Here is a 15,904-nt window from a genome sequence, read left to right on the forward strand (position 1 = left end):
GTTTGGAGCCTGATAGATATGGTTTGCTGACCCCTGGCTGGCACTGGTTTTTAATGTGTGGCTCATAAACCATGTTGGTGAGTGAGAGAGGGGCGTTTGGAGCACAGAATCATTACAAGGAATCTTCAAACGAAGCAATGTCTCTAACGAAATGACCTTTTTAGGTACATGCTATCTATTTTTCAAATGTATGTACATTCAACTGAAATTAGCAAAATAAAAATCGTAGTACCTTCAAGCAAGTTAACAAGGTAGTACAAGAGAGTCAAACAGCTCCCGCCCAGTCCGCGGCGCGCCCCCCGGGCTGGTGAAACAGGCGGGGTCGGCGTACCCACTGCTTCCCGGCCGCCAGGGCGGCGTGGATCCCGGCCCCGGCGTTTGACAGCGGGCGGCGACCTCAGGTAGCCGCGCCTCCCGCCGCCCCCGCCGTCGCCCCCTACATGTGGCGCGTCGCGGCTGCCTGGCCATGGAGCACGCCTGCCGTCCCCCACAATGGAGCTGGCCGGGCGGTTCCTGCTGGACGCGCTCGCGCACCTGGAGCGCGCCCTGGGCTTCCTGTGCTACGTGCTGCTGAAGCTGGTGGGCTCGCCCCCGGGCGCTACGCGTCGCCGCGCTCCGCATTTCGGCTACGGGCGCGGGCCGCCTGGGCGGGGCAGGAGCTGCCCTCGCTGGCGGTGCCGCTCCTCGCGTGCGCGGAGCGCCTCAGCCTCTGGCCCAACTGCATCCTCCTGACCATGTTCCTCATCCACTACGCGCAAAGGTTTTGTCTTGTGGTTGATAGGCATGCTGATAAACATCCATTCAGATCACGTCCTAAGGAACCTCAGGAAACCAAGGGAGACTGGATATAAAATACCAAGGGGGGGCTTGTTAATACATCACTGCAGCCAACCACTTGGGAGCAGTCGTCGAGTGGTGCGGCTACGCGCTCTCCAGTGGGTCCATCCAAGGCTGGGCTTTTGCTGTGTTCACCTTCTGTGTCCTGTTCACCAGGGCTCAGCAGCATCACCAGTGGTACCACGAGAAATCTGAAGACTACGCAAAATTCAGAAAAATTATGACTTCATTTTTGTTTTAAGTTCGTTGTCAGTGGGGTTATCTTCAACTTGAAGCTTTTCGATCATGTTTCTCTCGGGATGATATAAATGAATTTATGTCTCTGTGATTTTTCTGCTACTTCACCTTTTTCAAGATTTGCTCTAGGATTTTTTTCCACTAGCAAATGTGTAAGCTACCTAATAACAGTCTAATCAAACTGAAATTGCAGGTTGAAGTATGATGCTGCATACCAGGTCACGGATCTGGAACTCTGTTAATTGCAGCTTGACCCTCCTCTGATTTGGGGTTTGCCTCTATGGACCCAAACATTCTCTACCCCTTGCACAACCCCCTACAGCAATGGGTTTAAGGTCAAAGGTGATGTTGTCCCCTCCCCCTATGGAGGCGTGTTCTGTCTTCATGTCCCTCTCATCCCCCTAGGTCCGAGAGGCCTGGTCCCCACAGTGTACTCACCACAGCCTCTCACTGTTGGGTACTAGGCAGGCGGAGAAGTTGGGTGTAGCGAGAGGAGAGGCCCAGCGGAGGCTGGTGCAAAAGGCCTCTGGCACCTGCTCCAGCCTGGTCCACCAGGTGACTTCACTGGCAGGACAGGGCACTGGAGGCATTCTTAAGGAGCAAACTGCTGGGTCCCCCATGAAAGGGACTTCTTGAAGGCCCTCAGCTGGGAGCACGAAGGTGCCGCAGGGCAGCCCTCCCATCTCTGGTCACTCGCCATGAGCCATTAGGAGTCTCTGGCTTGGGATGGTTTTTCTTCCTCCTTCTAGGTAGAATTAAAATTTTTTAAAGGCACTTTTTCTTTTTAAGTACATCTCAATATTGCAAAACTATAATTTGAAGCAGAGTTTAATATTTTACATGCACTCAAAACCTCCACGGAGATGAATGACAGTAATAAAATGTACTACTTATTGCCAGACATGTAAAAGAAATCTCCCCACTGGAAGGCTACCTACTGAGTCTCTTGGTCCCTCTGTGAAAATCCAATGAACACATGGTACAGACCCCGTCTCACCTGGGACAGCACTACCTCTACTGCTCCCTCATTTGCAGGGGTGGGAACCGAGCAAGGTGTAAGTGGAGAGAGTCCGTGTGCACTTATGATCGCTAACGATGCTGGGTGGCAGAGGCCTCCAGGACACCTCTGACGTTGTGTCCTGTATGTTCTCCGACCGACTGCCACCTTTGGGTAGGGAGCAGGCCCTCCTGCCCCCTGCACCCCGGGCCCCTGGGCACCCCATCGGCTCCCTCCCCCCTTCTCCTGGTACATCTTCCCAACCAGGGGCTCGCTCCCTATGAGTTTTCATGTAGAAACTGTTCTTGGTGTTAGTGGTTTTTAGAGTCCCTGACGGTTTTAGAATTACCCGGAAAACTCTTACTGATGTGGTTGTACTTCATTTTTAACTAAAAATTGAATGCTTTTGTGGGGAAATTTTATGATCAAATAAACTTTGGCCCTTTTTCTGACTGAATTAATTACTTGAAACCATAAAACAATAAATATTTAGGATCTCCTCCAGAAAACTCAAAAATGTGAGCAAGTCTTGACTGATTTGGGCCCCTGGGCTCTGGAAGGTATACCTGGCCAGAAAGATGCTTGTCTGAGAGCTAGAGATACTCACTGTGATTTTTACTTCTGTTGGTGCTTCTTTTTCATTTGAGTGACCAAAAGTTTGGGTTAAGTGGGGATTTGATGCCTGGTTACTACCTCACTAGCATGCACTGGGTAGATGATTGACATAGGAAGAGATCTTGCTCTATCTTGTCTGCCTGTCTTCCCTTTGCTAAAACCTGTAACTAGCAAATTATGACAATTTGTTATTGTGTTAGTTATAATAATTAAGGAGATTAATAAAATTACTGTTAAAAGTTAAAAAAAAAAAAAAGATAGTCAAACAGATTTTAACCCACCTATTCCTAAGAGTGGCTGTTTTACTACTGTTCTACTACTACACTGAGAGTATAGCAGTTCCAGTCTTTAAAACAAAATTAGGCACAAATGAAAGAATAAAGATGAATGGAAGGAAAAAGGAAGAAAGGAAGGAATGAAGAGATGAGTGAGGGAGGGAATGATGGAGGGAGGAAAAAAGATCTGAACAAGGCAAGAGAAAGCAAGACATAAAGAGCGTGATCTCATTAGAAAAAGATACCAATTACAAGAGAGGTAGAGAGAGACGGCCATTTTGTAAAATAAAGCGCTCATATGTTTGGAGAGATGCTTCCTAATCTTTCCAGTACAGATAAAATCATAACATTAAAGAAACTAGACAGTAGAGTCACAAGTACCATTAATTTCATAAGTACACTTTTTAAACCTAAATTCCTTCAATCACATGCAAAATCTCAAAGGGTGTCAGGAACGCCAGCCTTTGTGTCAAATGCAAACTTTTATGTTTGGGGAGAAAAAAAGTAATAAACTGAAAGGGCTTGGGGTGCTAGAAAGATTATAATTATGTTAATAACATGATAATAAGTTAATAGCCATGATAGGAGTAAGAACTAACATTGATAGAGGTCCACTTCGGTATCTCATTGAATAGATGCAGTTAATTTGGCAAGTTTAGAGAGAAAAAAGCATATCTGGATACTTGAAAAAATAAAAAACATGATATTTACAGAGAAACCTAATTACAGATGTGTTTGATTATGGCCACTGCAATTTATTATGTAATTAAATTACTAGCCAAAAGACCTGAAATCCAGCTGTGAACAAATATGCTAATATTTAAGTATATATCAAAAACCAATAGCATAGGAATTTATAATGTCATATAATTTACTGCATGTTACCACATAATCAGATCTTAAAAATTTAATCTTAATCTTTAAAATGGCTAAATATAATTTATACTAATTGTATGGTTTCTATATATTGAAAGAATACATATGTATGTGTGTGTGTGTATGTCTTTATTGGTTTCCACTGTACAAACAAAATCTAATATTATAAAAATGAAAAACCAACTTGTTAAGAACAAAAATATTGAGAGAATGAAAAAATTAGAATGAAAAAGAGAGAAAAGAGAAACAGAGAGGTGAAGAAGGCAAAAGAAAAAAAGAGTAGGACCAGCAGGAGAAGAAAGGAAAAAAGAAGACTGGATGTTTGGGGCCTGATGATGCACGGAAGAAGTATTGCTCTTTTACTCTTTCAAGCCAATACTTCTGGAGAAGAGGCGTGACAAGCATGATTATCTATGAAGAATTAAAGAGGGTTTGAACACAAATAGTGTTTTAAGACACTTCACTCCACAAACTTACTTCTGAACCTTCTATTAAGATTCCTTTGAATACAAGGCTCTAGTACACTCAGTGGAGAGGAAGAAAAATTTATGATGGAAGCAATTTATCTTAAGACATGGTGGGGAGGTAGGAGGGATGCTGCCATACTATTTACAAATGACGCTTCCAGACCTCTGTTATCGTAACAAGTAAACGATATGGATTTCACCCTTCTCTTTAGAACGTACTGTTTTAAAATAGCATAGGTAACATGCATGTTTTCAATAAAGGTATTTATTCCTTTCCTTTCCCATCCTTGCCCCTTTTCTGTGCTATTTACTAACAGCAGCTGTCAGTAAACTGACTAGTTGTCCCCTTAATATACATTCTCCTTTCTTTTATAGTAAGAGAAGTTTCAGCAGGGGACTCTGTCACATAGCTGAAGACAGTATTTCCCAGTCTTCCTCACTGCCAGATGTGGTCATGTGACTAGGTTCTGGCCAATAGAGCATGAGTGGAAATGACTGCAATTTCCGGGATCCACCTTTCAAAAGAATAATGTATTATCTTTCTCCTCTTTTACTCCTTCCAAGCTCTTCCCTTTTCTTGAAAGCCCTGTGATGGCAGAAGCTAGAGCAACCCTACTTCTTCCCCACGTCTATCCCCATTACTGTACTTTATATTTTTCCCATAGCATAAATTGCCTTCTAATAACATCATGCATGAAATTATGTAACTAAAAATATATATTAGTGACTCATCAGATTCACTGTTGTCACTCTTCTATAGGAAAGAGCAGAGTTGTTTCTTTTTTCTGTTCTGTTTCCCTAGCACCTAAAACACCTTAAGATACATAGAATGTACTCAATAAATAACTGTTGAATAAATTAATATTCATACAAAGAGAATCTAGGATTAGGAACAGAAATCTACAGATACTCTTGAAATCTCTGGCAGCAACATGTAGTTGAGATTATTACCACTAAATAAATTGTTTTAGATCTTTGCCTAAATACTGTTTCTTGTCATGCCTACTATGTAATTTCTGTTTCTGACTTTTTGCTTGCTTGTTGGTTATGTGTCAATATTAAGATAGTATAAAGAAAAAAGGGAGAAAAGACATAAATTAGTTAAAGGATTTTTTTTTTTCTTTCAATCAAGGCCCACAGGAGAATGCAAACCAGGATTTCACACAAATAAAACACAAAGGATTTTTTTGTTGTTGTTTTTCTTTTCTTTGTTCTAGACATAAAAATATAAACTATTAGATTCTGGCTTTGGGAATTAAGCACAGAAACTTTAAACTTTCTTTAGTAAATACGATAAATAATATATTTGCTTCAGTGCATTGTGTAACTATTTTAGGGGTGTGAATTTGGACATAGAAGAAAAGGAAAAGAAAAATATGAAAAGAAATGAAGGAGGGACTTCCCAGGTGGCACAGTGGTTGAGAATCCGCCTGCCAATGCAGGGGACACCAGTTCAATCCCTGGTCCGGGAAGATCCCACTTGCCGTGGAGCAACTAAGCCCATGTGCCACAACTACTGTGCCTACACTCTAAAGCCTGCAAGCCACAACTACTGAACCCATGTGCTGCAACTACTGAAGCCCGCATGCCTAGAGCCTGTGCTCCGCAAAAAAGAGAAACCACCGCAATGAGAAGCCCGCGCACCACAACGAAGAGTAGCTCTCCACTCACCACAGCTAGAGAAAGCCCATGTACAGCAACAAAGACCCAACGCAGCCAAAAAAAAAAAAAAAAAAACAAGAAATGAAGGAAAATGAGAGTAAAGGAGAAATATATTTATATTAGGCAAGCAGTGTATTAAAAGAAGACAAATTTATACATATTACTTATAGAAAACTATTTCTACTATTTCATTTATATATGTAGAAATATAAAATTAAAACATAATAGAAAAGAAAAATATAAGTATTAGAAATATGAAAATAATATAAATATAAATGAATAATTAAAACACAAATAAAATAAATATATGTTATATAAATAAATTTAAATAAATATATGCAAACATATACAATATATAAACAAAAATATACAAACATAAAATAAATACATAATAAATTTAAATAAATCTAAAATATATAAGTAAAATAGAAAAATATTAAAATATAAAAAATAAAATAAAAAAGAAACAAAATAAATCCTCATTTATTTTAGACTGCCACATTGTGCTCTACAGCATGGTAATTCTATAATTTCTTCATTCATTGCATGACAAACAATACTTTAATGAAAATCCTTTTGCATGCCTCTCTTTTCTATAAAAGTTGTCAGGAATTGGAGATACTGAGTCATAGATTATATGCAATTTTTAAAACTTAGTAGATACTATCAAAATTACCCTTTACTGTCAGAACTCCTATTGGAACAATCATTTAAAAGCACTTAAAGACTAAGCATTGCATACCTCTAGAGGTTACTACCCTACTAAAAGACAGACTATACAACACTTAGCTCCATTTCATTAGGAGAAGTTAAGTCAGGAAGAAATAATTGGTTTCATTCCACCTTCTAGGATTAGGAACAAGTAGGCTTCAACCATTCATTGAAAAAATATTTAGGGCCTGTTGTTGACCAAGCACTATTCTAATTATTGAGGACAATATAATGAATAAAACACAGTTCTTAACAACAGGGTATTTACATTCTAGTTAGAAAGAGCAGTCAATAAATAAATGACTGAGTATAGACTATGAGACATGGTGACAGGCCCTATGGAGAAATATAACCCTGGGTAATGCTGCTGGAATGCAGGACTTAGAATTGTCTACAGGATGGTCAAGGCTTTTTTTGATAAGATGGCACATCCTGAAGGATGTGAGAGAATAAAGCATATGGGTATCTGTGGGAACGGGCCTGCAGAGAACAGAAACAGCAGCAAAGCCAGTGTGGCTGGAGGCAGGGATAGGGGGAACAGGTAGAAGACGAGGTCAGGAGTTGCAGGGGACCTTGATAAGGTCTTTGAGTTTTACTCTGAGTAACAGGGGATGTTTGGAGAAGAGGAGTGACATGACCTACCTTTAAAGGCAGCTGTATTGAGAGTAGAGTCTAAGATAGAAGGATAGAAGGAGGGGCCCAGTATCCCAACTATTGCAATAAGCATGACCAGGGATGGCAATGGCTGGAACTGGGACGGAGCAGTAGCATGGTGGAAGTGGTCGGGTTCTTAATTCCAATCAAATTCTCTTCCTTCTTTCTCCTCCTGAGCATCAGTTTTTATAATAAATGCACAGAATATTTTTATACACACAAGAGATGCAGATCCAAATAGGTACCATAAGCAATACTCAATGAAAAATGAACAAGTGAAACGAAGTTTTCCATAGAGTATCCTTTTATTGTCTTGGAGTAGATAGATGCAAAACCGGGCAACAGGTAGACCTCAAAGATCAATCATCCCAGTTTCTTAAAATCAACTCTACGTTGTTTTCTGCCTGAAAAAGGCCAAGTAATATTCCTTTTATTTCCTTACCAGACTTACTAAAAGATGTGTTCCCTTCTCAGCATGCAGTCAAGAGCAATGTTTATGGATGGTAGCTGCTAAGGACAAAGTGAGTCTTTGGACAGTGATATATTAATTCTATAGGGCCAAAAGGCCCACAGATAATGACCATGGAACACAAATGAATGTTTAATTTTATTAGAAGGTTTGACCTGTGTCGACATCTCCCTTGAGAAGAATTTACATTTATAGTTGATGGTGGTGATGGTGTGTGTGTGTGTCTAAATAACCACCCCTAAGTATTAAAAATACTCCCCAAATGGCAGTTTCTTGTTGTGTTTTTTTTTTACTATCACAGTAAGCAGACATTACTTTGAAAAGTAATTTGTCTTCAGTTAATTATAGTACTTTCTTTTTTCAAATAAACCACTGAACTGGACATATTCTGAAGGACCAATAGGCTTAATATAGTGAGCCATCAACTATTTAGATCCCTTTGTTTTCAATCTATGCAGTGACTCTGGAGGGGGAAAAAATAAAACAGGACTATGCAATTCAACAGCTCTAGAGAAAGGCTTCTCCCTCTCTGTTAATTTCTCAGGGTATGACAAGGGCCTGTTTTTGTCCCAGACTACTTCCTCTGGATCTTAATGAAAATGGCTAATATTTATTGAGCATTTATTATATGCCTGGCATTGTCCTAAGACTTAACATAAATTAGCTCATTGGATTATCGCAGTAATTATGATTAATACCATATTAGATTTGGAAATTGCAGCCAGAAAGTTTAGGCAACATTCCCCAGGTCTCCCAGTGCAGTGCGCAGAGTGTAGCTCTCAGTGTGATTGCAGAGACCCCTCACCCATTATACCACACTCCCTCCCACCCACATTTAGAAAATTACTTGTCGACATTCTTGCAAACTATAGCACATCATCATCTTTGGTTTCATATCTCCTGTTCAACTTTATCCTTCAGCTTTCAGACTCACTGATAGGGTCCTTCTACCTTGACTTTAACACGATGTCATTCAATTTCTCTCATTTTTTGAACCATAATAATTCACTTGGTAGAGAACATATTAAAAATCAGCATGTTACTGACAAGGAGCTATAGACCTTGAAGGGGCTGTATCTTCCTGTTTGTGATTCCATCTAATCTGAACTGGCAACAAAATTGATAGAGCACAACCAATCTCATTTTTTTCTCAGTAGCCCATCCAATAAAGATAAAAATGTAAATCATTTGATATGTGTGGATATACACATAAATAGAATTTTTCAACTCCCCATTTCCACCTCAGCCACCCCTTTTACCATAATGACAGCTGCTAAGCTTTCCCCATCATGCGCGATATTCATTTTCATCAGGTCTATTTCTCTCTGAACTTGTCTTTCATGGATGAGGACCTAATTACCCTTAGATCCTGTTATTCTCTTGTCTTGTGTATGTCAGCTGCTCTAATGACCCCATGGCGACAGGAAAAAGATAATTAAGATCACTGGAGAGAAGGGCAAATAAATAGGAAGAGACGAAAAAGCTACTGTGGCACATAGGAAGCTGAAAGTCAGATGTTTTAAGGGAATTCGTTTTTGGTTATCAGGACCTGCTTTCTAGAGTACTCATAATTTTATTTCCTTGTGTGTTTCTTTTCAGCCCTCATCTGCATTGTTTGGCCTGGTGAAAGGAATATGGCCTAGGGAAACAGAAAGACTTTTTTTAAGAGAGGATCTGTCACAACTTAGATGTGTGATCCCAAGCAACTTATTTAACTTACCTCAGCCCTAGTTTTTTCGTCTATAAAATGGAGATAATCACACATACAAAAATGGTTGTTTTAAAGAGTAGATTAAGTTAGGTATACAAAGAATCTAGGACAGAGAATGGAACATAGTGTGCATAAATGCAAACATATACATGCTTAGTAGACATAGATAACCTCTCCCCTTCCATGTTTATGTTCGTTCACCTAATATTTAATATGGATTTATAATGACCATAACATATATATATACATAAAAATTTGAACATGCTGTCTACAGAAAAGTAAATTTATTAGCAGTGAGTATATATCCATAGACAGAAAGAAATGATTTGAAGGATTAGTTCACTTCTTGTTTAATAAAGAGAGATTAAAAAATAAAGCAAGCCTGAAAATGCCATACTTCAAAATGAGAAGTTCTAATATTCTTTCAGAAGAATTTCATTAAGTTCTAATAATTAACAAATATAAATTAATACACGTGGATGTCAAGTCTAATTCTAGGCAAGTTGAAGAGATACTATAAGCTTTAATAAAGTTTTCACATCCTGAATTGATTTCCAATAAAACTAATTTTTAGCAAAATACATCTTTTATTTGGTTTCTCACTATTTATTCAGTGATATTTCCCCTTGGTAGGAAATATTTCCAGAAAGATCGCCAGTGAATGCTAAAATGAGGTGAAAGCTTTTCTTTGCTTCAGTTAGAAGCCCTTTCATGCCAATACCTACTTTATTTGCTTATTAAACGTCCTATAGGCATGTGAATATTTAATAAGTGTGCCACACAACAGTGAAAGGTCTCCTTTTTATTTCAACCAAAGCTACCACTCTCTTTCCTTTCAGAAATGAAATGCATTCTTTGCTAACGCTTCTAGGACTAACCGTGAAATGGTGGGCAAGTTACTCAACGACGAACCACTTATGTTCCTCCTCTACAAAACAAGATTAGAGTTTTCTCTATGATCCTCCCAAATTTTTTTCACACTTATTAAAAAGATATTAGACAATTATTTACTCTGTACAGAGTACTGAACTAGGACTCAGAAGAGGGAGAGAGAGAAATAGATGAATATACATGGCCCTTCCCCAGAGGATTTATAACCTGTGAGGTCTATCATCAAGGAAGTTAGGCTCCATCTATGGGTCAGTCCTCTTGTAAAAGAATGAAGTTGGGTCTCAGAGACTCAGTGCTCTCACTGACCACTTATGACCAGCTCATAAATTGACAGCAGGTGAGAATGTGGGTGTGACTTACTTTCTCTAATCACTATAACCAGGAAAGAAAAGCAGTGCTCTTATACCACTAATTGACATCTTTGGTTTCTTTACGAAATGGAGATTACAACACTTCTGACATATAATTATTGCTTCAGATGACTTTGATTACAGCTTGAATAACCACCTTTAGTGGTGCAGCAACCTTTAGGTTGCTCGATTCTCACATTGGACCATCTTCCCCGGATGATATCCCGCTTCTGTTTGGAACTCTCTATTTTCAGCAGTTTTGAGTAGAGGAACGTTGACTTCTGGGTGGTGATATGCCTTCTCAGTCCTATTATTCCTTTGCAGAGTTTGCTTGCAGTTTTCATTTCACCTTCCTTATTTCTGAAGTTTATGATAACCTTGCTTTTCTTTTTAATTCTCTAGGATTCATTTCTTCACACATTTTTAAATAATAAAAGGTGGAAGCTATCCTTTCATTTCCCAATCTTGAACTCCTCCAAGCTTCAAACTGTGTTCTAAAATTAAAAGGACTTATTTTTCTATCACATAAAGCAGAGTGAGTGCTTTTTATTCACAGCTTTACAGAAGTTACCATTATTTTACTTTTCTTACTTCTGTCTTTGAAATCTTTTAAATGTCCTTGCAATTTCATATGGAGACAAGAATAAAGTAAAAATTGAAACATAAGCAGCCTCTTTGCTGATCTTGAATATCTAGAGGGAATTTCCACTCTGTGGCACAAAAATCTTAATTCCTGTCAAATTTCTATTTCTGGGAAAATACTAATTTCAATAAGAGAACACAGAAATATCATGTAAATATTTGAGAGGGGAGGCTATATCGTGAACATTTCTCTAATACATTTCACTTTATCGGTTGATTTATTTAAAATTGGAATTTACACAATTATAACAAAAATATGGAGCTTCAAAAGCAGGAAAATCTTGATACCTATTAATGTCACAAAACCTGATTCTAACTCCTTATGTATCCAAAGAAAAAGAAATTGTTTTACAAATTTACAGGTGTCTAATATGTTCATTGCATTTCTATAATTTCCTCTTTTAAAAAGACTTTTATCATTTTCTTTGTTTCACTTATATATGTTCTTTTGACATTCACTGCCTGCTTTTCCTCATCAGTGCCTAAGCAGCTCTTGGTCATCCATATGACCCATCCAAGATCTTGGAGATAAGCTGAGCTCTAAAATGTCTTGTATCTTATAGAAAACGAACTTACGGTTACCAAAGGGGAAAGGGGAGAGGGATACATTAGGAGTTTGGGATTAACAGATGCACACTACTATATATAAAATAGATAAACAACAAGGACCTACTGTATAGCACAGGGAACTACAGTAAGTCCCAAACATAAGAACGAGTTCTGTTCCGAGAGCATGTTTGGTTAAGTCCAATTTGTTCATAAGTCCAACAAAGTTAGCCTGGGTACCCAGCTAACACAATCAGCTATATAGTACTGCACTGTAATAGGTTTATAATACTTTTCACACAAATAATACATAAAAAACAAACACAAAAAATAAACAAAACATTCTTAATTTTACAATACAGTACCTTGAAAAATACAGTACAGTACCAGCTACATCACCACTGCTTTTACACTTGCTTCTGGACATCCTGGGCTTGAAATAAAGATCTGTACTACTGTACTCTATACGGTACTGTGCAGTAAAGTACACAAAAGCACAATGACATGTAGAGGATGCATGCATGTGACAATGTACGCCAGACACGTGAACTAACTTACATGATTGAACATGTAAACACACATCTGCATCTTTGAAAGTCCACAACTTGAAGGTTCGTATGTAGGGGATTTACTGTATATTCAATATCTTGTAATAAACTATAATGGAAAAGAATCTGAAAAAATACATATATATTTTTTGAACCACTTTTCTGTACACCTGAAACTAACACACTATTGTAAATCAACTATAGTTCAATTAAAACAAGATTTAGAAAACAAAGAAAAAGTACAATGGCTTGTGTCTTGTCCAAGATAATCTCTTGGCAATATACACGCATACTTGACATCAGCATTCAATGTCATCTATTAACCAGTCTACAAAACATAATATTGACCTCTTTGTAAGAAAATGCATCACACAACTTTCATTATCCTAATTGTCCAACTGTCACCAAACATTCCAGTACAGAGGACTTTAGGCCACAGGTGACATACCCCATAAGCCAGACCTCACCACCCATGGGGGCTCTGTGTCGGAGCACAGCTGCCATTCTTCTGATCTCCACCCATTCCTGCTGGGGCCACGCCTCCCCCAGACTGCATCGTGAGGGAACTAACAGAGGTGCAGGCTGCAGGGATGGGGACTTCGCTAATGGTCAGCTTTCACTCCAGGTCTCGCCTTCAGCTTGGACAACACTTTCTTAAAACACTGCCGCGGTCTGAGACTCTTCCCACCCAACTCTCCTTTCTTCCCCCTTCTCTTTCCAGGGTGTCAGACCCTCCATTTCGGTCTGGAGTTCCTCCCTGCCTGTGCCCTACCCCCCCCAACCCCCGCACCTTATTGGTCACAGGCATTTCTTCAATAAATCTCTTGGATGTCTAATCCTGTCTTGGGTGTTTGCTTTTCAGAGGAGAAACTGATAAAAGTGTTACTGGGAGTAGTCTGAGAAATGGGTGGAGTTTGAGGACTAGCCTGGCAAAGAAGACTCTCTCTTGAGTAATATTTTGGCTCAAGGTTTCTGATACGAGGTGGCAGCTCAATTGCTGGCTGTAACCTGGAAAAATATGCCTTTAAGGGAAATGCCCTTGCAGGTATAATTTTTAATCATTTGAAAGATATGGGCCAGCCACGTTTACAAGGGTTGTGGAGCTATTGCTGGTTATTGCTAGGTTGTACTGATGCCCTGCAGAGGGATAATGGGAAACAAGGGCTGTGCACAAACAGTTGAAGGTTAAGTGTGAGAGTCAGAGGACCTCTTTGGTAGTTTGTAGATACGTCTTTACCTCTTTTTTCTTTCTTACCATATATTTCTAATTGATTCCAATTTGTTAATTTGCTATATTTAATGCCTTTTTAAAAGATACCTTAAATGCTTTAAGGCAGGATATAGTAGTTAAGTCAACTACTCACAGGCCTAATAAAGCATCAGGATGACCTTTTTAATGAGATTTTCAGCATAAGCAGGAACAATGCCTCCTTGACTAGAGTTCCTTGCTAGACACATAGTTTGACTTCATTGTAGATGTGTCTCAAGGAATCCTGTAGAAAGAGACAACTCCCAGGGAACCCTTGAGGCTTCCTTAGCCAACCATACAAAATACAAAGTAGGACCTTCCTTCCTTCCTGTCTTATTTCCTTCCAGTTTCCTTCCTTCTTTTCTTTATTTTTTTGTTTTTTATTTCTACTGATTTATTCCAAAAAGAATTAAGGAAACCTAACCTAGAACTAGTGAAGACTGAGATGCTGTCTCTTGAAATCTCCAACTGTTCATTTTTCCAGGTTCTTAGAACTCTGATCCTAGGGTTAATTAAACCTTGAAGATAAGGCCCAGGGAGCTCATGCTACCTAATACTCCTGCCTTGCTAGGTATCTTAGGAAGGTTTCTAGGCAGCCACAAGGACACACCAGAGCTAAGTCTAGTTCTCTATCCCAGACTCAGGGCGAATATGCTGTGCTAAGCACTATGACAAGAAATGTAAAACATACCTTCCACCTGAGTGGAAAAATCAAAACAAAAAATAACAACAAATGAATCCCAGTGTAAGATGAAATATAGTTACATCCCAAAATTGCTGAGAGAGGAAGTAAATCAAGATGGCACAGATTTGGGCAATCAACCCATGTGAAGGAAGCTGGGAGTTCTGAAATGAGTACCATAGTGTATGCAAAGGGATGGGGGGCACAGGCCTGGTTGGAGAAATAGTTTAACATTTGGGATTGTGAGAGATAAAATTGGACAGAACTGGTCAGATCAGATTTGAGTTTCTTTTGTAGGCAAAATGTAGTTACCAGGAGTTTGTCATATTGGGATTACACCTAATGGTAGGGTTTGCAGAAGGGATTGGTGAAACATGAATTTCTTGTTATGATCTCAGATAGAAGCAGTAAGCATCTGAGCTTGGATGAAAACAGTAATATTGGAGACAAAGAGACAGATGAAAGGAAAACTGCAAAATAAGAATTGGCATAATTTCTCTCTCAGTTTTGTTTTGTTTTGTTTTTTGCAGCTAATTTCTTCTTTCTGATCTTTCACCGTATAATCCTCAGGTCATCTGTCTTCTCCTGTCAGTTTTTTGTCCTCCCTGCACAGGAATACATAAATTAGTTTCACATTCTTTTTCTTTTAAATGCGCCTGTCGGGACTTCCCTGGTGGTGCAGTGGTTAAGAATCTGCCTGCCAATGCAAGGGACATGGGTTCAAGCCCTGGTCTGGGAAGATTCCACATGCCGCAGAGCAACTAAGCCCAGGCGCCACAGCTACTGAGCCTAAGCTCTAGAGCCTGCGAGCCAAAACTACTGAGCCGACGTGCCACAAATATTGACCCCACGTCTCTAGAGCCCGTGCCCTGCAACAAGAGAGGCCATTACAATGAGAAGCCCGCGCACCACCACAAAGAGTAGCCCCCACGGGCAGCAACTAGGGAAAAAGCCCGCACACAGGAACGATGACCCAATGCAGCCAAAAATAAATGAAAAATTAAATAAATAAATAAATAAATAAATGCTCTTGTATAAAATAAATTGAGGAGGAGTTTCAAGATGGTGGAAGAGTAAGACATTGAGATCACCTTCCTCCCCACAGATACATCAGAAAATACATCTACATGTGGAACAATTCCTACAGAACACGTACTGAACGCTAGCAGAAGACCTCAGACCTCCCAAAAGGCAAGGAACTCCCCACGTACCTGGGTAGGGCAAAAGAAAAAAAGAAAAAACAGACACAAAATAATAGGGACGGGCCCTGCACCAGTGGGAGGGAGCTGTGAAGGAGGAAAGGTTTTCACACACTAGGAGCCCCTTCGCGGGCGGAGACTGCGGGTGGCAGAGGAGGGAAGCTTCGGAGCCGCGGAGGGTAAAGCAGAGAGATTCCCGCAAGAGGAGCGGCGCCGACCAGCATTCAGCAGCCCGAGAGCCTCGTCTGCTCAGCCGCCGGGGCGGGTGGGGGCTGGGAGCTGAGGC

The 15,904-nt window shown here is 39.7% G+C and overlaps 1 long non-coding RNA gene and 1 pseudogene across 1 annotated transcript in view; both read left to right on the forward strand.

The window, feature by feature from the left end:
• LOC133092365 (uncharacterized) overlaps window positions 1–15,904 on the forward strand; it is a 105,530-nt gene that overhangs the window by 75,669 nt on the left and 13,957 nt on the right. The window lies entirely within an intron of this gene.
• LOC133092363 (3-oxo-5-alpha-steroid 4-dehydrogenase 1-like) lies at window positions 493–1,078 on the forward strand (annotated as a pseudogene).

This window comes from Eubalaena glacialis, chromosome 5 (genome assembly GCF_028564815.1).
Source record: "Eubalaena glacialis isolate mEubGla1 chromosome 5, mEubGla1.1.hap2.+ XY, whole genome shotgun sequence".
Classification (NCBI taxonomy): domain Eukaryota; kingdom Metazoa; phylum Chordata; class Mammalia; order Artiodactyla; family Balaenidae; genus Eubalaena; species Eubalaena glacialis.